This window comes from Carassius gibelio, chromosome B21, assembly GCF_023724105.1.
Source record: "Carassius gibelio isolate Cgi1373 ecotype wild population from Czech Republic chromosome B21, carGib1.2-hapl.c, whole genome shotgun sequence".
NCBI classification, from domain to species: domain Eukaryota; kingdom Metazoa; phylum Chordata; class Actinopteri; order Cypriniformes; family Cyprinidae; genus Carassius; species Carassius gibelio.
Window position 1 is genome coordinate 28,495,517 of NC_068416.1, and position 26,890 is coordinate 28,522,406.

Sequence of the window (26,890 nt, forward strand, 5' to 3'; positions counted from 1 at the left end):
AAGATGCTAGTTACACTTTATACTGGCAGATACATGTGTACCTCAGTATTAACAATTAACAGACCCCAGATAAGAAACTTTTTTTTTGTTTTTTGTTTTTTTACTCTATGAAAAAATGTAAATCACAGACAGAAATCAAGATCATAGTGAAAGTAAAGCTTTGGTTTCACAGCCAATCAGTGGAAAAGATAACTAGAGGAAAATGTGAGCTTCTCTGCAGTGTTTTTGGCGAAGGTATCGATGGATTTTGCTTTCCTGTTTTTGTTATTGTAGTTCTGGGGCCTGTTTCACAAAGGAAGTTAGGTGAAAACTCTGAGGCAGATCATTTGTTAAATAAGAAAAATGCACTTAAAATATTATTATTAATATTATTATTTGATATATATATTTTTGCCCATGACATACCATAAAATGATTAGCTATTAGTTCATTAATCTAACGTTCTGCCAGTTTTCACCTGTGATATTATAACACTGTGAAGAATTATATTTGTATCGAGTCTGAAGTATGCAGACGGCTTTTTGGCGGGAGCTGTTGCCATGGTGAATCGTTATATCTGCGCTCCACTGATAATGGCTTTTTATAGTTGTGCTGCACGCGCTTAACTCAGAGTCAGTCCATTTAGAGTTTCAAGAGTTTAATATGAATACAATTCAAGAAGCTATAGAAGTAGTTGAAAATGGTCATTAGAATGGGGATTTAAATTCTCAATATCCAAAACATGTTACCAGATATTTACAAGGAAGAAAATTAAAGAGAATAAACTACTTAAATTATATTGGTCTTCTTTAAAGAAAGTGTCAAAATTTAGTATCTAGGAGTATGGTTTGATGACAAATTATCATGGAAGGACCATGTAGATTTTATATTAAAGAAATGTGGAAAAATTTTAGATTTGATGATAGCAGTAGCAGGTCAAGATTGGGGTGCTGATAAACAGTCATTAAAGGGCATTTATGTTGGGCTTATGCGATCAACCCTAGACTATGGATGTATTGTTTACGAGTCGGCATCATCAACGTTGTTATGCAAGCTAAAGCATTAAGACTAATTTTAGAAGCAGTTTAAACCACACCTATTGCAGCATTACAAGTAGAGACTTCAGAAATGGCATTGACACCTGTCACTCACTTTTTTGAATATTGACTTTGTAGTGCATGATCCAAACTTAAATTTGTATAATTCATGAATTAAAATATTTTGTAACATGATATTGATGTACCATTTACATGGTAATGCAATGTCTGATTTTAAAATGGGTTTTAAAGGATGAATTTTGAGATTTTAAGTTTTCAGTTGATATATAATTTCTCATGATTTCTAAAATGTGATAGAGAAAAAGGCAACAAAGAAGTCTTTATTTTTAAACAAAGGTCAAAACTAATTTAGATTTTTGAGGGTGCACTTTTGCATTAATTAATCGATTACTTTTTCTACATAATTTTTAACAAAAAATATTGGTAAAATATATATTTGGGAATCTTAGACCTTTCCAACGATATATAGTTTGTCAAGATTAGATTAGATTTGATTGTAATATAGTGAAGTAAATGTAGGCGTCCCACAGAGCGGACGGGTGACAGTTAACAGGTTAAGTATAAGAAGACAGAAACTAGCAATGGCGTACTGGGTAAACCTACAAGGACACAAAGATAGTCATCTTGTAAGGGAAGTTCTGAATGATTGCCGGGAAATTTTAAATGCAAATGGTAAAGGATTTGCATGGTAAATAAAGGAGTGGGTTAATGAAGCTGGGCTAGAGTCAATATCATTTCATGGACTCATGTCATACAGGTCGACACTATTACAAGGTTCAAAAAACCATAAAGAAAAGCAAAATAATTCATAACTTAAGTAGGAAAGAACAAGTTGTTTACACACATTTACGAACAGGGCATTCAAATCTAAATCACACTTTACACATTATAGGGAAACATGACACAGGTCTATGTGATGTCTGTTCAGTACAGGAAACTGTAGAGTATGTTATGCAGAAATGCAAGACATATGAATTACAAAGGAGGATTCTTAAGGAAGAGTTACAAGCAGTAGGATGGCAATTATTTTATATAACTAGTTTATTAAATGATGGTCCAAATTCAAGGAAACAAATGCATGCAGTCAGGAGATTTGTTAAGAATAGTGGTCTATATAATAGGATATAGAAGGGTTATTCATTCATTTCACACTCCATCACAGTAGGTGGCGGTATGCACCTTGGAAGTTGTTTCTAAAACCGCCATTAAAATCAAAGAAGAAGAGATTGTTATCATGAAGGACCCTGAACACAGCTCCGTTGATTTGACGTTCTGTAGAAACGGTAAAAAGTGTATTTGAGAGCGATACTTGAGATTGCCTGCGTTATGATAAATCGATTGATTTATTGCTCGTTTGAAACTTGAGAGAAAAAAAAAATCTGCTAATGAATAAATGTAAATGACTGAGTAGTAGTAAGCTGTTACGAAAGCACTGCATTCAAACTAAACGAAAAAGCTTTAAATGTGAAATGAATCATCTGAAATTTTCGACTGGAAGGGAAATCATATCATATCTTTGTTTTGTTAACAGTGTGAATCTTTGGAAACACTAAAGCTGCTCCAGTCAGGATTATTATTTGACCTGAAACCCTACACTGATCTGTACTACAGTAAAACAAAGAGAAATCAGCAGCTTATTTCGCTAACACTACACTTGTGATGCAAGTCTCCAGACGGACTTTTTGGTGGTTTAAAGGAGAAAGGTATGAAAAAAGAATGATGTGTGTGTACCTGTTCAGTTCGATCAGCTATTTTGGCAGATAAACCCACAGACCTGGTTTGGAGTTTAAAGACCTATGGAAAAACCGTGACAGATGATGAAACGGAGACACAACACTCCTGATGAAACAGAGAAGAAACCACTCAGACACAAGGGAGTGTGTGGAATGGAGCTGGGAATACACCTTACAGCTTCCAGTTTTCTGTTTCTTTAATTAGTTACAGCATGACTGAGTCGGCAGACAGAAGAGACTGTTTTCCCGTGTTGTCATGCATGAGTGTGTGTGTGTGTCATCTGAAATCCCCATCTCACTCAGACAAACATCTTCCAGTATGAGAACAGTAATCAGCTGTTTTTGTTCAATCTACGGTATCTCCTCCTCCAGACAGATAGATAATACTGTAATACTGATCATGTAAATGTGTGACCGTGTGCTTACTGGAGGCTCAGGTGTTTTTTGGATTCATTTGTTAACAGATGCTGGATGATGTTCAATGTTTTTTTTTTTTTTTTTTTTTTTGCTTTAATCTCCCAATTAAAGGAAATGCATAAAATCACAGATTAGATATTAGATGACATCTGGCTATTTTCAGAATATCAATATCAGCCTTTTTCCCTTATAGTGTGAGTCATGCAGCTTCAGTCTGGAGGTATTTAAAGGAGTTTCCAGCTCATTCGATACAGCCACAGCGGCAGTGATCTCAGAGCAGATGTTTCAGATGTTCAACACATGCTAAAAATAATACTTTATCTGTAATTATTTGGTATTATTTATTTTAATTATTGAAACCTTGACATTAATGTTTGTATCATACTGAAACTGATGTAGACCTTTATTGTACAGCAATCTTTACATTTAAACTTAACTCTTAAATGGAAACTTAACATAAGAGAAACTGATGAATGGGAGAACATATATGGAGCATCACGAACCGCAGGATAATAAAGCACATGAAGAAGAGAAAAATTGTAACAAAGAGGACAAAATGTTACAATCTAAAGAAGCAAAGAAACCGAGTCTGTTCAGACGGAGCAGTATTAATAGCGGCAGACCAAACTGTGAGTATTAATAATGTTTAAGATAAAACAGTTATATTCATCAAAAGTGTTTAATCTTTGCTGGTGTAAAACAGGGGAAGGGCTCAGAGCTCGAACCTAGAGTACCCCCCTCATATAAAAGAGTTAAATGAACTGTAAGTGGAGGAGATGGGGTGGAGGGGGGATGCTGATGAACCGTCAATGGAGACAGGTAAGTCAGCTGGGGTTGATTATCTTAAGAGAGCTACACCTTTGCTAATAAGGATAAGTATCTGACATTCTCCTCCCGTACCTCCCGAAATCATCTATCAGCAGAATTGGACGACACTGATATACAGCCTTTCATGACGGTGCAGTTTTGGAGATACTCATTTTCCAACTGACATCGTTGTATTTGTGATTACAACACAGTTATGATTATGGAAATCAACCGTTTATTTGCCAAGATCTTTGTGTCAGGAATAATCTGTGTTTCATTTCAGTTTTGGGTGGTTTGGTCATGAGTTTCTGTACATGTTTTTTAATTGTTTTGTTGTTGTTGTTTTTTTGCACATGTTGTCCTTTAATGATTTGGTCTTAAAGCCCTGTATTTCTTTTAGTTCTTGGTCAGCTCTTGTGAAGTCATACCATGATTGTTTTTTGTAATATTTTGAAAATGACAACAACAACAGAATCAAAGAATAGAATAAAAATGTAAGTGTTTCGCCTTTTGAACATACAGAAGACAAATACATCATTGTGGTGTCATCCAGACTCAAGGACTTGATTAGACAATAATCAGACAACATGCCCAGACACAATACTTAACACAGGAAAAAACACTTCTACAAATACAAAGAATGGAGCTGCGTTGTATGAACTGATAGTTTTTTTGAGTGCTGTCATATTCACTATACACCATTCAATTTGCAGAAAGAGGTTAATGTGTTACAAATAAATTAAGCATAAAGCTTGAGAGAAAAAGTCAGTTTAAAAAGTAAATTTGAGTAACTCACAGGCTTCACGAATGCACAACACGAAATTCAGTTTCTTTTGGGGATGGGGAGTTGGATTTTGGGGTAATTTAAAAATCACACAAGGTCCCCAGATAATGGTCTAATCCCGTGCGAATAGACGCGTCCAGTGACGTCATCGCAAAGCGCGTTCAGTAAAAGACGCGTTTCTCAGAACCGAAAATGGAATGAAAAGACTTGTGTTCTCATCATGACCGATTTACAAGTGCACTGGAGGAGTGAACCGAAAGCGGAAGCAATTCAATCCGCCCTACTCGTCTGTAGCCGGACCCGATCTGATCTCAATCACGAGACACCTACACAGCGGTTGACACACAGAAGAAAGCAGTCGAATTACCCACAGAGTCAATAACATCTCTGTGAAATCTTGTGTAAAGCTTTCAAATCCAGCGACGAATTCTGTTAAAGCTACATCAGACCAAACGCCACTGATACGGAAACCAGGAAAAACATTGCTCAATAAACGCAAAATCTATAGCAGTCACCACGGATTTAACAGTAGACAACATGAACAATTTGTGACAGAAATGCTCTAATATTTTCGAGTGTTTTTTTTTTTTAATCCTTCACACAATTTTTCCCAGTTCTTCTTTGAGCTAGTATTACATAATTTGAAAGCTATTTTAATGTGACGATATTTGTTCATCCTTCATAGGTTGTCCCCATGAATAAAAGTCAATTTCATAATGTTTCTGAAAAGAAAGACGCTTCAAATTAATATTTTAAAGTGCGTGAATTAATCCAACCTCCCATATAGACCCCTTAATCGCCTACGTCACTGTGACGTCACCGCTCTAGTTGGAGGCAAAACAAAAGGCAAGGCAAGGCAAGCTTTACCTGCTTTACATAAAAGAAAGTAAAATAATCATGAAGAAAAATAATAACAGAAATAAAACAAGCAATTTTAAAACTTTTAAGGCAGAAATCATAGCAGGTGCGCTAAAAGCTTGAGGTTTTGACTTTAAAATGTCTTCTTGTTGTGTTTTTGGCTGCCAGAATAGAAGGAACAGCACTTTTGTTTCAAAACTAAACTTTTAACGGATCCCGGCCGACATTCTTTCACAGAAATCAAGAAGACAATTGTGGTTGAATGCAATATGCCGTACAGACTGGACGGAGATTATCATAAATAATGTTCGTGTTTGCAGTGCACACTTCATATCAGGTTAAATAATCTATGCATATGAACTGGTGTGTTGGTTTTATCTAGTATATCAGCAAGTTTCTGTTTTGTAGGTGAAAAGTCGCCAACCTTCAGCGCACTAGTTTAAATGTTAAACAAACATACAGCGATGGATGTGTGTGCCATCCTTTCAATGGTCTTTTAAAATAATACACATTGCTAATCATAGTTAGCCCAGCGATAGGTTACATTAGAAAATAAGCCTAGACAAATTTCACCGAACCACCCAAAAGTAATTCATATGGCCGTATGGCATATGGGTCAGGTAGCCTGCTTCCATCCACGAGAGTTAATTTACAAAAAATCTGTCACGGTCCCGCAGAGTCAGGAACTGTACATATTCGGACAGTTCCTAACCTTCTTCTGCATCCATGTTTAATAAATCCATCCTAAAACGTGCTAGCTTGCGATTGTCAACATTGCGTCCGCCCCTCTTTTTGCCTCCAGCTAAGCCACGCCCACCCGGTGACGTTGCAATGTTTACAAACTTTTAATGGGATTTATGTTTCACTTCTATAATCCGTGACCGACAGAGGAGTTTAAAAACATTTCGGACGGTGTATATATATATCGTGGATATATTATTTACCTGATATATAAGATGCGTTTGGTTTTGAGTCAAGCGCTTGATTGTAGTACTACGGTGATATTTCTTCAGTGCACTGCAAGAGCAGGTCAAACTACAATGCAGAATATTAATAACTATGACTGGACTGTTATATACATACTATTATAATGAGAAAACCATTATAGGGTACTAAAACGCTGTGAATCTTTAGAGTTTATTCAGAGCCGCGCAGACACCTTCATTTGAATTCAGGGTCTTTTTATAGATCGCCTATAAATCCTAAAATTAACGTTAGGTTGTATAAATAACAAAGCATATTCTACATGAAATTATGAGTTGAATCCCATTGATTAAAAACTTGCTATCAAATGCATCACTCTACTGGTCATCTTCAGCGCGCGCAGCTCAAAACAGAAACGCAGAACATTGCCATATAGGCTAACTTTATAACGAGAGCAATATTGTAAAAATTGTGAATTGTTAGGGTTTCACTGATATTTAGTGTTAACTATCTTTTAATCGAATCATAAAAACATTGTTTACCCCGTTTGTATCTGCGAGGTATCTGTTAGACATTTTGTGTTAACATCAGCCCTGACAGCAACATAGTGTTGGCCCAGATCCGGCCCACATCTGGCCCGCATTAAATCCATGTGGGCCAGACCTGGGCCTAAACTGCTTGCTGTCTGGGAGTAATTATGGCTGTCGAAGATTCCAATTCGACTCTGAAAATCCTTAGTCGGGACACCCCTAATATATATGTTATGTATTTATTCAATTATATTTAGACTTCATGAATGACAGTAATGAAAGTTAAGACGAGACACTGCAGGTGAATAGGGCAAAAAAAAAAAAAAATAACTAATAGTTATTACCTAACTTACCCAGTTGATTGATTACACTGATTATTGCAAACATTTTTTGTATTACAAGTTTTAAATATTTTTATGTTTAAATATGCAAATGAGGCATTATTTAATGAAATATATGCTAATTAGCATAAATGTCTAGTACAAAAATCTGAACACTAGATGAAGTCACATTTTTTTGTTTCATTTTTTTGACATATTAAAGTCAAATGTTTTTACAGAGGGAATTCTGGTTATCTTTTTTTTGTCACTCCATAATTCAGAAAATACTTTGAACAGCCAGAAAACAATATACAATAACAAAATGTTGTTTATAACCAAGGAAAATAAATATGAACAAATCCCTCTGTAAAAACCTTCAGAATATAGACAGGAATAAAAATGTCCAGTTTGGTGTGTGTAAGTGCTACTGAAGTGGAGATTTATGGGTCAGTGTTGAAGAAAAAACTCATTTTGAGAAAACGGCCTTTAAAAATATGTATTGTAATTGAAATCTATTGACACAAACAGATAAAGTGCTATAAAAGAAACACTTAACAGTGTCTTTTGGATGTTTTCCTTCCACTAGTTTGAAAAATCACTTTATGAAAAACCAAAAAGCCCAAAATCTCAAAATTGACAGTGTTTTTGCCTGCAGTGTCTCACCTTAATTTGATCTGCATCTCAACTACACAGACAGCACAAGTACATCTGCAAGACGTCTGCTAAAGATCTGGGAAACATCTGCTGTGCACTCCGATAAACATCTCAGAAGCAGTTTTACATCTAATAAATGTCATCTGACAGGAAACATCTTAGAGACGTACTGCAGATGAACAAACAATCTTAAAAATAAATTTAGCAAATGTAAATGCAGACATCCGATAGATGTGTGTGAGATGTACATGTGTGATTAGGGTGAGTAAGAAACAATGAGAAATGCCAGCACAAATTTTGAGAAAAGCAGCACCAAATCAGTCCTGGAGGGACTGTTAAGCATATGATGTCATTATGTTGTTATGTCGCCAACAAATCACTGCACAGCTGATCAGGTGATCAATATCTCTGCCTTTCCAGTGAACACAACAACACAGTGATCAGACAGCTTCATCCAGATCCTGTTTAAAGAACCAAATCAGCCAGAGATCAGTAGTCATAATTAAAAGATCTGAGATCTGTCAAATCATCTCAGCTGTATTAATATGAAGAAGAGACACTTGGAGTCTGAATGTGTTTATCAAATCAATCCTGCTTCTAAACTGTAGATGAAGATAATCAGACGCTTGTGTTTTTATTTCTAGTTTCTCATGATCCAGACACACCTGAAGAGATTCACTCTGATAAATCAGATGGAGACACAGACACGGTCAGATATTACACATCATACACTGAGAAATATATTCAAACTATGTACAAATAATGCAGCAACTTAGCCAGTTTATCATATTGATTTAGAAATTAATAGATGAAACAGTTTTATATCCATAGTTAGGACAGGCGGTGGTAGAGGACTGTCTTGTTTTTACATATTGTGCATGTTTTCATATAAATGAAGCTTTACAGTATGTTACTGTACTGTATGATACTATATATACATTTAAGACACTGACAGTAATGATTTATTATTATATTATTATATATTATTATTATATTAACAAAGTGAAATTTTTAGAATTAATTTCACTGTAATAAATGCTGTAATAAAGAAATAATGCTGGCTGACACGTCTTGTAAAAATAAATCTGAATAAACTTGTGTTTAGTTTGATGTTGTTGGCTACTTTCTATTTTATGACAAAAGTTCAGTGAGGAAAATGTGTTTGTTAATAATTTTAGGCCCTTTCACTTCCTCAGGTATCTGAAATATGATTTTACTGGAGAAGATCAGAGGCAGAATCTCTTTCATCAGTGTTTAATCTGCATTCTGCTATAAAAATACAAAACTTCCTCTGTGCTTTCTTTTTTACTTTACTTTTTACTAGCTAAATGATGTCTAAAACTTTGTATTGCTAGCACTTAAATTCTTAATTTGCATTTCTCTTTAGATTTTAAGTGTCTGCTCTGTACTTTAAATAAATAGTTATGAATTAAAGTCTAGTCTGAAAATAGAACACTTCCCGTAACACCCGATGTACTTTCTACATCATTAGAAGAATGGCATCTACGCTAATATTAGTCTGTTTCTCTCTTGTTCCGAGGTCACCGTAGCCACCAGATCCAGTCTGTATCCAGATCAGAGGGTCACTGCAGTCACCCGGATCCAGTACGTATCCAGACCAGATGGTGGATCAGCACCTAGAAAGGACCTCTACTGCCCTGAAAGACAGCGGAGACCAGGACAACTAGAGCCCAGATACAGATCCCCTGTAAAGACCTTGTCTCAGAGGAGCACCAGGACAAGACCACAGGAAACAGATGATTCTTCTGCACAATCTGACTTTGCTGCAGTCTGGAATTGAACTACTGGTTTCGTCTGGTCAGAGGAGAACTGGCCCCCCAACTGAGCCTGGTTTCTCTCAAGGTTTTTTTCTCCATTCTGTCACCGATGGAGTTTCGGTTCCTTGCCGCTGTCGCCTCTGGCTTGCTTAGTTGGGGTCACTTCATCTACAGCGATATCATTGACTTGATTGCAAATAAATGCACAGACACTATTTAACTGAACGGAGATGACATCACTGAATTCAATGATGAACTGCCTTTAAATATCATTTTGCATTATTAACACACTTTTTCCTAATTAATGTTGTTCAGTTGTTTTGACTCAATCTTTTTTTGTTTAAAGTGCTATATAAATAAAAGTGACTTGACTTGACTTGATTACCTGCACTGGAAAAACTGACCACAGATTTGTTCACATTTACCATCACGGTAAAGCCCAGAGTGTCTCTCTAATCTTAAATTTGGTGTATATCTCAGATAATTTCACTAAAATAAATGTTACTGAAGATGAAAATGAAACGCTGTGTCACAGGGTGATATTATAACTAGGGATGCACGATATTGGATTTTGGCCGATATTCGATATGCCGATATTTTCAAAATAATTTTGGCCGATGCCGATACCGATATCGATATATATACAAATATATACTGATATATTTAAACTTTAATTTTACTGAAGAGAAATCCATGTATCTCTTCTGTACTGATTCTACCATAAATGTATTATTTTACAAATGTAGACAGACATTCACATCTGAAAAACAGGTCAATTATTTCACTTGGAGAATATCGGTTTGGCTCATCGGCAGAAATATTCATATCGGCCGATACCGATGATGGTCATGTTAAGCTTTTATCGGCCGATACCGATGTTATGCCGATATTATCGTGCATCCCTAATTATAACTTTGTAAGCTCTGAATGTAAACACAATGTGACCAGATGAGTATGAGATCCAGTGACCAAGAGACAGATCCAGATCTAGAGACAGCTCCAGAGACAGATCCAGACCTAAAGACAGAAACAGATCCAGAGACAGATCCAGATGTGATTGAGTGACAGACAGTCAAGTGTCACTCTCTACTGGAGATGAGCAGTATTACAGAGAAAATCAGAACATCCATTTCATCTCAGACCTTAGAAGAGGTTGATCTCCCAGTCCTTTAAATAAAAAAACTATAAATGTAGTGAATATCATGAGATTTCTAGAGTTCACATCTGTTTTAAACATTACTAAACTGTATGAATTTTGCCAATCAAATGAAATCAGTATCACTAAAATATTGCCAGTTATCAGAACCCATTCACACTGAAATCACAGTCATGAGAATAATGTTTCAAATCTAACATTTGAATATGAAACGTTGGAAAAACTAAATGAAACTGTTCTGTCTGAAACTAAACCCTCAGCAGGAGACAGCAAGAGTAATACAAGAATCATTACAGAAATAATTTCACTTTCTCTTTCTCAAGAGCATTGCATTTATAATAAACCGTGGACTTTATAAGAATTCCCAGTTGTATGTCACAGAAATATAAAAGAAAATTATAACCTATAAGACCAAATGCAATTTTTATGATCCCTCATTTTTAATTATTAGCTTTTGCAGTTTTTGCAAGAGCAAACTTATAATCTCAACGGTACATTTATTTAAAGATTGCCTTTTAAAATATAAATTACAAAACATAACATACATTACATTTAAAGTTTCCATAGCTACTATCGTCGCTCTGTTGTCTTAACCATGAACATATTCCAAGTTGTTTGTCCCATCGGGTCCCGTCGGGTTCGGCCAAAGATCTTCAGCTCTAACTCAGAGTTACTTTTCATAAGTGAGGGGGGCAGAAATTACACACACACACACACACACACACACACACACAATGATATACATATATATATATATATTTTTAAAAATAATAATATCAGTTAATACTTTTATTTAGCAAGGATTCTTTAAATTGAACAAAAGTGATGATAAAGACATAATTTTACAAGAGATTCCTATTTCAGATAAAATGCTATTCTTCTGAAATGTCTATTCATCAAAGAAACCTGAAAAATTCTACTCAGCGAAAACTGAAAACGTCTACTCTACTTTTTTTTTTTTTTTTTTTTTTTTTTTTTAGCAGCAAATCAGTATATCAGAATTATTTGTGGATTGTGTGACTGGAGTAATGTTGCAAAAAAATAAATAATAATAATCAGCTTTGAAATTTCAATAAATTACATTTTGAAATATATTTAAATAGAAAACAGCTAAAAGAGTAAAAATATTTACAAATGTCACTGATTTGCTGTACTTGGATAAAATAAATGCAAGCGAGACTTCTTTAAAAACATTAACAAGCTTACTGTTCAAAAACTTTTGCCTGGTAAAGGATACAATAGGCAATTTTAATTTAATTTTTTCTCTAACTTCTAGCTCTTAATTGGCTTATAATCACTTTTTATCACATAAGGCAGAATAGTTTCTATACTGTAATAAATTCTATATCAATTAGCACTGCATTGTTCATATACTTTATCATCTGCTGGAGGTTTTTTTGGACTTGAAAAACAATAAAACAAAAAAACTTTCATACAGCGATAACTGGACCCTGTTGTCCATATTAGGAGTTTCCTGTTATGACTTTCTGCGCGAGACCGCGCTCCGGCTACGAGTATAAATAGCCGCATTTCCACTGTCGGGCCAGTGCAGTGTTGCCAACTTAGCGGATTTGTCGCTAGATTTAGCGACTTTTCAAACCCCCATAGCGACTTTTTTCCAAAAAAGCGACTAGCGACAAATCTAGCGACTTTTTTTTGACAGACCTTATTTATTCTCTGAGACTCTCCAGTACTGCCGAACGAGCACAAGCGCTCGCGCTCTCTCTCTCTCTCTCTCTCTCTCTCTCTCGCCCCCCCCCCCCCCCCACAGGCAGCGCGCGCACACGCATCTCTATCTGCCCTGTTCAGCGAGCAGAGAGGAGCAGCACTTTCAGTTAAAAAAAGATATTCTGTTGCTTCAAACTCTATTTTACATACAAGTACAGTCGAAATCACAGTTCAACCATTGTCTTAATCTTATGTGTATGTTATTTCATAGTCGTGAATAGGATTTTAGTGCACAGATTAACATCTTTGAGAGCTGGTATGTAGTCTTAATGGACCGCGTTTCAGTTATTATAATATTAATTCCGTTGTCTGACAACAGAAACATTAAAATATAATAATAAAAAACGTTTTATTGAGAATTTTTGCAGCATTAAAATGCAGTACATGAGCACAGAAAGGGCGAGATAATATGACGCACCTACGTCATGAATATGGTAATTACCATATGACGTCATCTAGCGACATTTAGCGACTTTTCAGGCAGGGTTTAGCTACTTTCCATTGAAAGAAGTTGGCAACACTGGGCCAGTGCTAGTCAGGGCTTAAAACGGGCCGGGCGGGGCTAATAACCTCGGGCCAGTAGCACGAAAAACACACACTGCAGGAGAGTCAGGTCATGCGCAGACTATCCTGTCTCTTTCAGTTTAAATCTATATTTATTCACACCAGCTCTTGAAATGCTCTATACGAACACACTTGACCGAGAAAGTGCGGGAGACGAAGTTCCGTGATGGGTGGGGGAACTTGCATCGTAGCTACGAGTTCACAGGTATGAGGTTGGAAAAACACGGGTCGAGGGTTGCCTGGAACGCCTTATTATTTTCCGACGATGGAAGGCGGAAGAGATGACGCATATTGGGAAATTCTATAGTCGAGATTACACATGGGGGAAATCTGACGATGGATATTAAACAGGTTTGTCACTGCCAGTGTAGCCAAATTAGCGTCTAGCCAAAAAAGCGACTTATTTACTTATTTAGTCTGAAACTCTTTAGAAACTCTCTCTCCCTTTCTCTCTCTCTCTCTCCCAGCGCGCGCACGCCTCTCTCTGCATATGATCTGTTCACGAGCGCAGAGAGGAGCGGCACTTTCAGTTTAAAATAAAATATATCCTGTTGCTTTAACTCTATTTTACATGTAAGTATAGCCGAAATCACAGCACAACCATTGTCTCAATCGTATGTGCATTTGATTTCATCAGACAATGTCGTGAATAGGATTTTAGTGCAGATTAATGTTTGAGAGCTGGTTATGTAGTCTTAAAGGACCGAGTTTCAGTCATTATAATATTAATTCCGTTGTCTGACAACAGAAACATTAAAATACAATAATAAAAACAGTTTTATTTACAGATTTGGCTGCATTAAAATGGGAGGCAATATAGCACTTAGGTCATGGAAATTAACTCATGACATCATCTAGACATTTATATTTATTAATTTAGCTGACGCTTAAAAGCGACTTACAATTGCTATATATATATATATATATATATATATATATATATATATATATATATATATATATATATATATATATATATATATATATATATAGTTTTATCCACTGCGCTAACTCTACCCATATTAAGCGATCTTTGTCAGGAGGGAGTCGGATGGGGGTGGAGTTAGCTATTCCTAAATAGGCTACCATCCAACAGCATGATTATGTTATATATTAAACATCACTAGCGGAGAAACATCCACGAGAGGTTTCAGTGTGGGGTATTTCTGAGAGAAAGAAAAAAAATGGCAAAAAGGAAGGATAAGATACAATCTGACGAATCAAGAGAGAACAATCTGCGGAGATTAGTCAGATTTAACAGCATTAATAGCGGCAGACCAAACTGTGAGTATTTATGATAAAACACTGTCACATGTCTTTCATTTATCTGGTGTCTGAATTTGTCAGATCAATCCTGAACTGTCATTTTATCTGCTATATGACCGGTATATGAAGATAATCAGACATTGTGTTTTTATTTCTAGTTTATCATGGAGAGATTCAGAAGACTAACAGATGAGGTAAAATATGATAAATCATATACAGAGATTAAAGCTTAAACTGTAGAAATGATTCAGTAAACTATAACATCTACAGCTGTGTGTTACAAACACTTTCTCTCTTTAGAAAGAGGTTGTTCCTTTTGTCTAACAGCAGAATATTTATCAAATTCAGACACTTATTGAGTCGTGTATGTCTATTATTATCTGTTTATTAGATTATAATTTTATATATTAATTGTTTGCTGTATGTCACACTATATTTAAGACACTGAAAATAATAATTTATTGTTATTACACAATTATAATGTTTATAAAATATGGGAATATGAACTGGAATGAAATTATTTGTAGAATTAATTTGACTGTGATGAATCTGTACTACTGAAGGAATAACACTGGACTACACTTCTTGTAGAAATATAATTGAGTATATAACGCTTCTGAACAGTACGTTTTTTTTTTTTAAGAAGTCTCTTCTGCTCACCAAGCCTGCATTTATTTCATCCAAAAGTACAGCAATATTTTTTTTTCCATTTCAAGTTTTCTGTGTGAATCTGTGTTAAAGTGTAATGTATTTCTGTGATGCTCCGCTGTATTTTCAGCATCATTCCTCCAGTCTTCAGTGTCACATGATCTTCAGAAATCAGAATAATATGATGATAAACATTCATTATTATTGTTATTATTATTGTTGAAATGTTTCTTTGATGGATAGAAAGTTCAGAAGGACATCATTTATCTGTAATATAAATATTTTGTAACTTTATAAATGTGTTTATCAATTTAAAACATCCTTGCTAGTATTAATTTCTATAATTTTGCATCAAATAAATGCAGGTTTGGTGAGCAGAAGAGACTTCTAAAAAAAAATGTTACGGTTCAAAAACTTTTGATTGGTAGTGTAATTATATACATTTATATAATTAAATATGTCATTTAATATTCTTCAGCGTTTGTGTTTAGTTTCATGATGTCTCTTTCTATAACCTGTAATATGTTCAGTGGGGAGAAGAGTTTTTCTCATAATCACACACTCTTTCACTTCTGCAGGGATCTAATGTTTCTGGACCAGATCAGACATGAACTCCTCAAAAACAACATGCTGCTGGTCAACCTCTTCTGATGTTCATGACCTCTAGATTAGTTATTATAAAAAAACTATTTTTTATATAAAAACTAACTTAAAATAAAAGGTGCTGTAAATACTGTGTAGATACATAATACGATAAGCTGCTGTATTTCCTATGTATTGTTTTATTGTATGCGAGCACAATGCAGATTGTTAATCCAACCTTTTTTCAAGGTTCAAATTACTTTTCTCACAGACATTGTTAACCTTGAACGTGACAAAAGTGAAAGTGAAAAAAAAAATTAAAAGTGAAAGTGAAATGAAGAAGTAAAAGTGATGAGTGAAAAGTGAAAGTGAAAGTGAAAAACGTGAGTGAAAAAAAAAGTGAAAATGACATTGTTAACTTTGTATGGTTATAGTTATGGAATAGAAATAAGGCATCTGAGTAGGGAGTAAACCGACCTTTAAAAATGTGATTAATGACTTTGACCTTTTGACCTCTACCCCTCCCCCACCCTGACCACACAGATGTCATGAAGGGCAAAATTAGCTATATAGAGCAAAATAATACAATTCAAATTAATTATCACAGCATATTTTCTACATAATATTTAGAACCTTTTATATTCATATTCACATCATATTGATGATTTTATACGGCATCATCCCCTAAACCTACCATCATAGTAAACCTTCTAAAGATCATGTAGTATAACTGATCATTTACAAAACCTGTATAATTATTAGATTTTTTTATAGGGCCGGGACTTTAACGCGTTAATTGAGATTAATTAATTACACAAAAATAACGCGTTAACTAAGATTTTTTTATTTAATTATAATTATTTTTAATTTTTGCACCGCGCAACGTTTCTCACTGGATGAGTTTCGGCGGACCGATTATACTGGAGCACCAACTAGCGTTCGCATATCACGCAGCACATCAAGCCTTAAGTATCACATCAGCGCAAAACATATAGCAGCTAGCGTGGACTTTACACTTTATGTTGAACTATGTATTATTTTGTTGGTGCAACAGTTTATGTTGAACTCTTTATTGTTTTGGCCAAGGTTATTGAGAGTTTAGTATGTTATGGCCTCTCAAGCAACAGAGAGATGTTTTCTAATAGTCAGTGTTTCCAATGTTCTGAATGTAATTGACAGTATTGTGTTTTACTTAAAAACACTTTACAGAAGGTTCCAGCACCTATAAGCTTCCTGAATTTCCGAAATGTACTATTTCTAAATTGTTTCTAAATATGCTATTGCTACACTTAATGGCAAAAATTGCACTGGTCTGCTAGACTTGGTTGAACAAAAATAAACAATATTTTGTTGCTTAAGCTTATGTATTCAGTCATTATTCAATGGTATACTATAAATCCATGTGAAAAAAAATTACTTCTCACTTTTCTCAGGTCAAATATTTATATGCGATTAAAATGCGATTAATTTCGATTAATTAATTACAAAGCCTCTAATTAATTAGATTAATTTTTTTTAATCGAGTCCCGGTGTTCTGTCGATTTGTCCTACACCGTCAGATTTTCCTACCTCCCATTAAAACAGTGGGTAGTACAATTCCACAACGAAAAATGCTACTGTAAAGTTATGGTTTATTAACGTCTACACCGACCACAACCCTAATCATACCCTTACAGTACTGCAAATACAGTAATTTTGTGTTATATTCGCGGTTGTAGCTAGAAAGGATACAGCTACAGGAAACCAACAATAAATATTATTTTCTACCAATAAGATTGCGTTTTTATTAAAGTCTACACCTACCCCAACCCTAAACCTACCCTTACAGTAATGCAGATACATTAAATATTGTTGTTTAGCATGAGACAAAGGACGCGATATTGATGTGCGCGTGCGCAGTAAACCCGGGTAGGAAAATCTGACAGGGTAGGATAAAATGTCAGGACACCGGCCCTATTTTTTTACTGTTCACCTACCACCACACAGTACAATTCTACATGCACATACATTTTTAATTACATTTAGTTTTCAAACAATCTGAATTATGACTACTCAAATTTAATCATAAACCACATGCACCTTGTACCTTACACATGTCAGTGTAATATCCATGACACTATACAAATTTGTATTCTGATATATTGATTTTGCTTTAAACATATGCGGAGGAGCGTGGTTTTTTTTTTTTTTTTTTTTTTTTTTTTTTTGTCACAGCACAGACACAGCTGTGACATTTAGATTAAATTAATGTATCTTGTGTAAAAATATTTTCAGAAAAGTCATTAAAGATGGTTTGGGACAGATGCCTCTCCAGACCCCTGCGTCCTAGAGAAGTAATCTGACAACTGTGCCAAAGTTTGAGTCTGATAAAGAGAACATGTTTTTGACTAAACTGTTTGATTTTGACCTGGAAGTTTGAAGTTTGCACAAGTTGCTGTGTAGTTTTGAGGTTGTGTTTATAAATGTGAGAAAATGGTGAACTGTTTCACGAATTGTGTGTTAGCAATCAATACAAACAGTGATGCATTTTTAATGCCACACAACATTGTAAAACTCACGTCAAAAAGCATACAACACACACATTACATACTCAGCACTTTACTGCACACACACACACACACACACACACAACACCACACATTACATACTCCACACATTACTGCACTCAAACACACATAAACAACACCACAAATATAAAAACATGTTGATGCTTACTGTTCAGTATTTTTACTGTATCTGTATTGTCATTTTTAAAAATGGTTTTAAGAGATTTTAAGTTGCATTTGTAAAAATAAATAAGTCATTTAATATTCACCAGCTGTCTGTTATGTATTTCACTCATTGTTATAACTAATTAATTATTGAGCAGTACCTAGGTATTTTAAAATACAAAAACTTAAAATTATCAATCTAAATGAGTTTAAATATAATGGGATAAGCAAGACTTTTATTGTAGAAATACTATTGTAGAAATAACATTTATTAGTGAAATCTACTTAAAATATTGTGTTACGCCAACTAATACATTTGTTCATTGGGATACTCAAATATTTAAGTATTGCAGGCTAAAGATTTTAAGGTAACACTGCTTAAAATTCCATGTTACATTTACTTAAGAAAAGGGATGCAAAAATGATGCACTATATTTTTAAGTAAATAGCATATTATTTTTTCAGTGCAGTTTAACACTTTCAACTGAAACACATCTCATCATTGAGGTCAAAACTAGAAATTCAGTAAACTTTGAGGTTGTTAATGTTCCACATAAAGGTATTTTTTTGCGCACAGAATCTCTGTGTAACTCAATCACAGAAAATTACCATAATAATGTGGAAATTCACAATCGTGACCACTGGGTATTTTCTTAAAGTTGCTTTAAATTTTTTGTTTGTGTTCCACTCCCGCCCGCTCACACAGACTTTATCTCAGAGCTTGTGTAAAAATGTACACAAAAAGGGCCTCAGACTAAATAGTCTTTCAAGTTAATATCCAGAATAACAGATTTTACATGATTGCATTTAAATAATATGATAAACCAAAGCACCACACACGACAAAAACATTAGGTATATTTTTATTAGCGTTATAAAACATTAACCGTTAAAACAAAACCACAGCTAGCCACACCTTAGTTTTTAAACGCAGGCTAGGCCTACTGCATACATGCACCAAACGATTAACTAGGAAATTACTAATATATATGTACAATTGTATATAATTAAATATGCAATTAAATATCATTCAGCGTTTGTGTTTAGTTTCATGATGTCTCTTTCTATAACCTGTAATATGTTCAGTGGGGAGAAGTGTTTTTCTCATAATCACACACTCTTTCACTTCTGCAGGGATCTAATGTTTCTGGACCAGATCAGACATGAACTCCTCAAAAACAACACACTGCACGCTGGTAAACCTCTTCTGGAGGAGATGACTTCTAGATTAGTTTATAATATATAAAAAAAACTATTTATTATATAAAAATTCAATTAAAATAAATGATACAGTACATACTGTATGTATACACACTACCACAATACTGTTCACTGTTTGTTTGAGTACGTCATAAACTAACTGGATGGTTTTCTCTGTACATTACTGCTGTATGGACATCACCTTGACATAGTCACCACTGATTACTCCTAAATGTGATGATAAAATGTACATTTCCAGTGAAGCTGCTTTGCAAATATTTGTATCATGTAAATAGACAGATAAATGTGAAATGAATTGATGTGTCTGATTCTGGATCTTTTATATATTGGTTACATTATGCATAATCAGTTTCATGAGGAAATTGGTTTTAGAGATGAGGAAAGTTTTGACAATGCTTAACTATTTCCATTTGCACACAACCTGTGATCAGTCATTACTCTGTCTCGAATGTCACAAGATTCCCATAATGCTGATTTGTTTGTGTGTTGTTGTGTGTATTAGATTTCCCACAGTGTTTTTATGCCCTGTCTATATATCCCCTTTCCTTGTGTATTATTGTTTGTTGTCTTGTTTGCCTTCTCTTTGGTGTTTAGTTAGTTTGTTCACAATCAGTTTTTGTTCAGTTTTCTTGGATATTCTTGATTTATCTTATCTAAATAGTTGATCTACATTTATAAATCAAGCATCCCCTTGTTTCTTAGTTCACCATGACTGACACAGACTGACACATGACGTAAGGTAGTGCTCAACAGACTGAGGAGTGTTTGTCTGTAAAGGATCATTGTGTTTGAAAGTGATGCAATCTAAATTAACTCTTTTCACACAGAACGGTCTGTTATCCCAATGAGTCTGTCATTAATGACTCACGCTTGTGTTGTTTCAAACCCGTGAGACCTTCGTTCATCTTCAGAACACAATTTGAGATATTTCTGATTAAATCTTATCATAGACAGCAAAGGTAACTACCACGTTCAAGGTCCAGAGAAGATGATTGATAAATCAGTCCGTGTGACATCAGTGGTTCAACTGTGAAGTTACAAAGCTACAAGAATACTTTTTTTGCATAAAGAAAACCAAAATAATGACTTTATTCCACCATTGTACGCACAATCTTCTGCTGACTGAGTATTACAAAGATAATATTACACAGGTTCTGGTATACACATGGCTTTATGAATCAGAAACTTTAGTACAGAAGCAAAATGTAGCTCTTGTGCATACAAACACATTCAGGATGAAATCTTAAGAAGTTTTATACACGAGTCCCCAGGAATAAAATGACTCGACTGTTTGTGTCTCATTATTGACTGAACGTCCTGTTAATAAATCCAGCTTTTGATCGTCTCTCAAAACAGAAAATTTAAATCTGTATTTATTGTCAGATTCGATGACCTTGTGAGCTGTAAACATAATATACAGTAAAAATAAATAAATAAATACATATGATTAAATGCTAACTAGAAGATTTAGATGTATTCATTTAGCAGGTGATCTTATCCACTTACAAACATCATACAATGTCAGGTTTATTAGAAAGATAGATTAGGAGACAAACCAGAGCGGAGGAGAAATACAACACGTTTTTTTTTTGTAGCAAATTTTTGTCATTTAACTTTTGTGAAAATGTTTTCAGAAATTTTCAGAAATTGTCAGAGAGGTGCTTAGTGTTTTTATAGCATCTAACATTAATTTCTGTATTTATACCTTGTTTTTTTTGGAATGATGTACTACTTTCAATAATTCAATCATTTTAATTGATATAAAAATCGAAACTGTTTATGCCTTTAGATCAATCTAATTATTATACATCGTGACAGGAGAAAGGTTGTGGAACAGAAACTGAGCGTCATGTGTTAAGTGTTTGATTTCAGTCATGAGTGTGAGAGAGGATGTGGGATTGAAGTTTCTCTTTAAAAGGTTCATGTTCATGATGATTCCTCTTATTGGCTCAACACAAGGTAATTAAACACTTCTTTTAATCTTTTTTTTATTGTTTGGTATAGTTATTTGTATTCAGTAATTAATCTCAATCTGGACATTTAAGATTGTGTAATGTAAACCTGTATTACGCAATATGAACAACAAATTAAAACTATTCTTAACTTTACATTGAACGTCTGAACGTTTTGGAACAGAAACAGAACAAAGGCAGAATTTACAAGACAGTATGGCATGGGAGAGCAAATATGGAGAAACAAGAACTGCAGGATAATTAAACCGATAGGAAAGAAAGAGAAACATGGGGAACATGACACCGAAGACACCGAGTCTACTCAGACAAAACAGCATTAACAGCGGCAAACCAAACTGTGAGTATTAATAATGTTTCAGACAAAACACCATTATATTGAATCATCAGTGTGTCATCTCCGCTGTTATACAAATCTATACTGCAACTTTTCACTCATTCTGTTTAAACTGGTAAAAGCATGATTTCTGTTTTCGTTTGTTCTCACATATAGTTGTTATATTGTCTTGTCGATCATATGTAACATCGGTTATGTGAAATATATTATAAACCTTAACTGATTAATAAATAGGGAGCTGTAGGGATATTCAGATGTGTTTCTCATTCACAGTTTCTCATGTTGGTGTTTGGTGGTCTCGTTCTGGTGTTTCAGAGAGAGTCACAGACGAGGTGAGACTTACACATCATATAAAGAGAATTAAAACACTGTAGAACTGATGCAGAAATCTGATGTTATATTGATCTTGGTTATATTTCTCAGAATGTGTTTTCTCTTTTTAGAAAGCAGTGGTTCTGTTCAACTAACCAGCGGAATATTCTCCAACATGTTCATCACTGATTAAACAATATATATGTGAATATGTATAAATGGGTATTATATTTAGAAAGTACATGTTTGGATTTAATTTTCAACACTACACTTTGTTCTGAATGAATCTGATCTGAATGTGATGTTTAAAGTAATTATTGATGTAATCAGATTTGTTTCTGTATGTTATTTTATGATATAATGCGTTCTTAATTTTCTTGCTGAACTTTATCCTTTACTTGACAGAGAGCATCAGAAATACACACAACTGCAATGCAGGAAATATTTTCTAGAATATGTTATATAGTCATAGATTGCATGACAACATTAAACTATTAAAAACTACACTACAAATCAAAGGCACATACAATATGACAACACAAGTAACAAAACAGTTTTAAGCTTTGAGGGTATACATATCCAGAGATGTCAGAGTTCAGCTCAACTAACCCTAATCAAACACACCTAAACACATCATCAAGGTGAGCAGAGTTATCATGCATGCCCTATTGAACTGAAATCAGGGCAGAGTATCCTGTGATGGCTACTATACAGGGCACTAATAAGGTCAAATAGAACAAACCTCGGAAGTGAGAAGAGAAACATACAGAATGTGCAGACATTGACCAAGCAAAAGCTTGTTTCTATGAATAAAAACAAATCAACCAGACAATGATTTTTCATTTGTTTGCTTGCATTGGAAACATTTTAAAGTCATCAGTGGATGAAGTCACTAAGAGTCAATTTTTCAAAGTTTCGTAGAATTATTTATTGTACTTGTACATAAAACTCTTGATGTCATTTACAGAGGGCACAAAATAAAATCAGTGTTTTTACTCGGTCCCAAAATTTTTACTCTGTTTTAACATGCCTTCCATCAATGTCACTAAAAACTCATTTGTAAAATAGCAAACAAAAAAATAAATAAGTAAATTACCTTCCAATTGCATTTGTTTAGTATAAATATCACTTTGTTTCATAATTAAAGTTGTGTTACTTTATTAACCCTGTGTTACTTTGTGCCCCGCGGTCCCCTACTCGCTGTGCAGCAGTAGCGCTAAGCTAAGCTGCGCGCAACAAAAATGATGCGAATATTGATTGTTTTCAAGATAAAGTAAAGTAAAAGGCTGCTTTTTAAACCAGAGAAGGTGAACATGTTGGTATTCCTTTGGTGGGAAAAGAATAACAAGCAAGCATTGTCACCAGCAAGTTAAGTTTTAGTTTTCTTTTTGTTCCGTTTTCTTTTTGAAAAGCTTATCTTTGCTGTTTACCTCACGTAATGATATGGAGGCTCTCTTTTATTTTAGAATAATTATAAAGCTTACTGTCTACAGCATGTAGTGTAGGTGTACCTGGTTCAAATATTACAAAATATGAATATTGTTAATGAACTTAATCTAAACTTATATATTTTTGTGCCTCATACTTTTGTTTGGAGTTATTATGGGGCATAATGTACATGATTAATTCTAGTGGGAACCTTTCATGCAGAATATTGTCTTGCATGGGGCACGTATTGGTGCATCCATGCTGAATAAAACTATTCATTTCTTCAAGCATTTGGCAGATTTTTTTTTCATTCAATTGATCATGCATTGCTTGCAGGGGCGGATCTACCTAAAAGAAAGCCTTGCCACCCCAGTTGGCAGCAATTTGAAAATTTACGAGCGCGAATCTTTCATGATTCGCGATCGCGCTCCGAACTCCCGAACTGATTCAACTGATTTGCGATCCCCAAACTGACTCAAATGATTTGCGAAGCTGCTCCGAACTCCCAAACTGATTCAAATGGTTTGCGATTGGTTTTGCTTACTAGCTTTCTCCATGCTGTACGGGCAGACTGAAGGGGAGAGAGGTGTAACCCAAAAAAAAAGTTTGTATTGTGCTCTGTGTTTCTGCAGACCTGCTTTTTGCAACATCCTGAGACCTCCTCCAGCAACATTGTCTTCATTGAGAACAGCAAAACACAACCTGAGTAAACCTGTTACATAGCCCTGTCATGCCTCATCTTATTCATTTTTGTTAATAAACATTTTAGCTAGTTTGTCATTGAATCTTACTGATTCATCGTTGTTGTGTAATAAAAAATAACAATGACTACATTTATTTTATTTTTATTTTTTTCGTCTGAAAAGAAAAAAAGTCGAAAGTGAAAGCATCAGGAGCCGGGCTACATAACAAAAGAGGAACTATGTTCACAAAATTAAAATAAAAAATAATACTACTGATGTCGTTTCCATATAACTATAATAAAAGTTCATCAGCATGCATTGATTAATATCATGTAGCTAAATAAATAAATAAAACGCGCTTTTGCAACCAACTCAGAGTCTGGAGCCCTGAACTGTCCAGTTCCCCATCAGTGATCTAGCAGCCCCTCAGCACATGTGTTCAACATTTTCTGTCTCTGCCATGGTATATTGATGTATTTTTGAAAAATATGAAAATTAAGTTTTTCCAACTCTAAATCCAGTCCCCTGGTAAATTAGGTTATAAAAAACTAGCAAAACCAGTTGTGTGGTGTCCCCACCCCACTGTTATTAACTGTTCTAATTATTTAATGGGATGTACGTAAGAAATTAGTGTTTTTTTTTTTTTTTTTTCTCATATTTATGCATTTTGTTGTCATAACAGAGCAACTTTCATTGCATTCCCCTTTTTAATGGGATGGTCAGTTGTGATGGTCAGGTAAGGTTTCCACAAATGTTTAGCCAAATGTTATTGCTATCTTTGCAAATCATTGAGTGTTTTTACCATACCAACATGCAACTTTCTGCAGACTTTTTTTGTAGGACTTCCTATTGATATTTCTCCTGGAAGAATCTCAAGACAACATATTGCTTGTTTGAATAGCAACACATGACAATGTCCCTTTAATGCGGCCATATATTTTTGTTATTTTATCTTGTCATATATTTAATATTTTTGTTATATTACAATTTGTTATATTTAATATAAAATTTTTCTCACTGATGTCGAGTAAGTATTATTTTGAATCTTTGAATTTTTTTTTAGCATTTTGAAAATCTATGTGATTTTTTAAACCAATATGCCACCCAGAAAAAAAAAAATATATATCCAGGTATATTTGTATAAATGCATATTGATTGTTGTGGTTGTTGGTTTGTTTGTACTACAAATTTATGTATTAAACAGGTTATAGACAATCATGGTGTGGCGTTTATTTAGTGACATTATATTAGTAATGTACAGTGTTGGAAACTCAGAAGTGAAGACCAGGAGACTCTTGGGTAATCTTCAGCAGATTTTTTCATTGAGAACACTCTGCGTGGCGCTGTAATCATCACAAGTCTAACTAGTCATTAATACATTGTATACATTTCTAAGAGACGGGATACACAGAGGTGGAGACAACCTAAACAAAGCACGGAACTGCAATCAGGAAAGTGCCAGACATATCTTAAACATTATCATAGAAACAAAGGCACAGCTTGCCCTATCATCAGGGAGTGCACGAAGACAAAAGGTTAATGTCTCAGAAACCTGAGCTGCTTGACCTGATCATCTCAGAATGTAAAAACACAAAGTACATACTAGTACATTGGAAACTAGATTTAAGATTTTATAAATGTGTAATCCCACATTACAGTATAATATTAGCAATAACATTATTATTATTATTATTATTATCTAGAAAAATATTCAAAAAATAAATTAATGAGGGTCAGTAATGCACCTTTAAGTGAGGGTTCCAATTAGAACCTTTCCAAAAAAGGTTCAAAAACCATCCTTTAAGGTTCCCCCACAGCTGCAATCCTAAGGAACCTCAAAAGGTTCATTTTTTTAACCTTTTCCTGTAAGAGTGAGATTTTTTCTTTTCTTTTTTATGTAAAAATTGCCTTAAGAAATATTTCACAAGCTTCCTGTTGCCATTGAGGATAAATACCTGTTAAACCTGTTAACATGATTTTGTTTTCGTTGTTCCTCTACTACTCACCATGAGGGGGCAACAAGGAGTAATACTCTGATGTATAAAACTGGTGTAGAGAGGAGAAGTAGTAGATTAAATATAGGGATATACAATAGGATATAGAATTATTATTATTATTATTTATTTATTTATTTTTTATATATAAAGTAGTACCAATGGATATAGCTCATGTTACATACTCTGATACAGTAGGTGGCGGTATGCACCTTTAAAAGTCATGGTTGCAATCTGCCAAAAAATGAAAAGAAGAAGAAGAAGAAGTAGTAGATTGGTAATGGAGGAATAAGCATGGCTTATGGATCCAAACAATCATTGGTCCTGATTGGGAAACTTAGAGTTTCATGCTCAATCTGAAGTAAGCATTGTTTTTATATCGACTTAAATGTTATTTATGTAGTTATATAACTATTTAATGTGATTTTTTTTGTAGAAGGACTCCACAT

The 26,890-nt window shown here is 34.4% G+C and overlaps 2 long non-coding RNA genes across 7 annotated transcripts; both read left to right on the plus strand.

The window, feature by feature from the left end:
* The first annotated feature begins 2,178 nt into the window (after positions 1-2,178).
* On the plus strand, positions 2,179-10,218 carry LOC127986340 (uncharacterized). Of its 2 annotated transcripts, XR_008160808.1 has the most exons (4): positions 2,179-2,320; positions 2,569-3,816; positions 8,709-8,773; positions 9,261-10,218. It is a non-coding gene; the product is annotated as an uncharacterized LOC127986340 (long non-coding RNA). The 2 variants fall into 2 exon arrangements; XR_008160809.1 differs by having other exon boundaries at positions 8,709-10,218.
* Positions 10,219-13,339: 3,121 nt separating this feature from the next.
* On the plus strand, positions 13,340-22,662 carry LOC127986337 (uncharacterized). Of its 5 annotated transcripts, XR_008160799.1 has the most exons (7): positions 13,502-13,641; positions 13,758-13,863; positions 14,715-14,750; positions 19,631-21,676; positions 21,854-22,027; positions 22,298-22,356; positions 22,468-22,662. It is a non-coding gene; the product is annotated as an uncharacterized LOC127986337 (long non-coding RNA). The 5 variants fall into 5 exon arrangements; XR_008160801.1 differs by lacking the exons at positions 13,502-13,641; positions 13,758-13,863 and adding an exon at positions 13,340-13,495; XR_008160798.1 differs by having other exon boundaries at positions 13,502-13,863.
* The last annotated feature ends 4,228 nt before the right edge of the window (positions 22,663-26,890 follow it).